Genomic DNA, 2500 nt, shown 5'->3' on the forward strand with positions numbered 1-2500 from the left:
CCTAGGTTAGGAAACCACTTTCGAAATACTTCAGTCCTCCCGTGGATCTGGTAAGGAGGTTGAGTTCAAGCATTTCAAGGCTATGACTGAAGATTAAAGGGCGAAGGGAAAATATACGACGACTAGAAGATGAATAACGAAGATCTATGGAAAAAATACTATAAAGGTAAAAAGGAAAATCGTAACACGAGAGAAAAAATTGTGTAATATGGAAAAAAAAGAAAATGGAGTTCTAAGCAAAACAAAGAAAATGGGGGTAACAAGAAAAAAGAGAAAACGGAACAAGGAGAGACAAAAGAAAACAGAAAAAAAGAGTAAGAAGAAAAATCATTTAAACAATCATACCCGCAGAAAAAAACAACTAACAATCAAAGCAAAATAAGAAACAAAATGATCCAAAAAAACACACCTCAAATAAGAAAAACAACCGGCCAAGGCTCACAGGTCGAATACCAACCCGGCTCGACTCGACTACATGACACAGAATCCATAACGAGGTCTGTAACCTGCACATGTCAAACAGACGTCACTGTCATGATTCCCTTGACATCATGATTCGCGTTACGTTGCGGGTTCACCTTGACTTCACGACTGGCATTACATAGGGAATTATATAAGGCTGCCGAGTATAAAATAGGAAGGGGGGGGGGAGTTGCATTTTCTTTCAACTTGCAAAATTGATAAAAAAAGGAAAGGGGGGAAGAGTACCTCCTCCCCCCTTTCCTTTTTTTTCCATTTTTTTCTTACTAAAGGCCACTCTATAATATTGGAGTGAGAATTCAGGTCGTTTTAAGGGCTAAATTTAGGTCTAATTCTTAAAAACTTTGGGGGACTTTTGATTTAGGGAAGAGAGGGAATCCAAAATGTGGGTTTTATTGTCTATGATCATTAGGATTTATTGATTTAACAATTATAATTGATATTTAGAATTTTATAGGCATTAATACTTAGGATAAATAGATTTTAGGATACGAAATTTAAGATTTAGGATTTACTGGCTGTCAGATTTGGGACTTGGAAAGACTATTATCCTATAGAACGGTTAGATATAAAGACCAGAAAAAACAGTAATTCCTTAAAACTGCAATCTAAAAACGACTTCAAAAAAGAGAGAAAAAAGGAAGACGGGGAAATGTCAAGTCCCGGATGTTCCACCGCGTAGCCTCAGTTTGCCCCGTCGTCGCCTCCTTCGGAACAACGACACCTATACACACACGCGCTCGCACATACACACACACAAACACACACCTCCCTCGAAAAACACACACACAAACACCTCCATCCCAAACATACATACACATACACACCTCCCTCCTAAACACACACACACAAACACACTGATACTCTCACACACCTCCCTCCCAAACACACACACACACACCTCTGTCCCAAACACACACACACACACACACACCTCGCCCCTAAAAACACACGCACACACCTCTGTCCCAAACGCACACATACACACCTCCCTCCCAAACGCACACACACGCACCCAAAAACCGCCCGCACACACCTCCCTAACAACCCGCACCACCTCGGTACCCACACACACCACGGGGCCCTCCACCCGCAAGCCCCTGGTCCCCACACGCACCCAAAAACCGCCCGCACTGGCCCCCATTACTCCTTCTAAATACCCGCGGGAAACGCAGCCTCGGAGGCCAGCCTTGTGGAAATCGAAGGGACCCCTCTTTTTTCGCGCGAAGTGGCGGCGGCGGGAAACAAAGGAGGCGCGACAGGAGGTTCTTCAGTCCTTCGCCCGGGAAATCGAAGGGATTCCGATCCTCTTTATTCTTTATTGCGAAATATTTGTGGCGGCGGCGGGAAACAAAGGAGGCGCGACAGGAGGTTCTTCAGTCCTTCGCCCGGGAAATCGAAGGGATTCCGATCCTCTTTATTCTTTATTGCGAAATATTTGTGGCGGCGGCGGGAAACAAAGGAGGCGCGACAGGAGGTTCTTCAGTCCTTCGCCCGGGAAATCGAAGGGATTCCGATCCTCTTTATTCTTTATTGCGAAATTTTTGTGGCGGCGGCGGGAAACCAAAGAGGCGCGACAGAAGGGATTCCGATCCTCTTTATTTTTTATTCTTTATTGCGAAATTTTTGTGGCGGCGGCGGGAAACAAAAGAGGCGCGACAGAAGGGATTCCGATCCTCTTTCTTCTTATTCTTTCTTGCAAAATGTTTGACAGGAAATTCGCTTTTTCTTTCTTTCTTCCTTTCGGTCTTTCTTGTGATTATATTGAAAAGGGCTTTCTGATTCTTTCTTTAAAGCGATTTTTCTTAACAGGAATTCGGCTTTATCTTTATCTTTATCTTTATTACCATTATTGAAAAAATGGACATCAAATTCCTATTTATCATTTTCAATATAATTTTCCTCTCTTCTCACATCTACATCCCTTTATCAAATATATTTTTCCATTTTCATTACTACTACTTTCCAGTGTCACCTCCACTGCACAACCCTGATTAAAGAGAAGAAGAATGAAGAAGAA

The 2500-nt window shown here is 42.8% G+C and overlaps 1 protein-coding gene across 1 annotated transcript in view; it reads right to left on the reverse strand.

The window, feature by feature from the left end:
• Window positions 1-2500, reverse strand: part of LOC113823877 (sphingomyelin phosphodiesterase) — a gene marked incomplete in the record, with an annotated part of 14103 nt that overhangs the window by 11216 nt on the left and 387 nt on the right.

Source organism: Penaeus vannamei, chromosome 39, assembly GCF_042767895.1.
Source record: "Penaeus vannamei isolate JL-2024 chromosome 39, ASM4276789v1, whole genome shotgun sequence".
Taxonomy (NCBI): domain Eukaryota; kingdom Metazoa; phylum Arthropoda; class Malacostraca; order Decapoda; family Penaeidae; genus Penaeus; species Penaeus vannamei.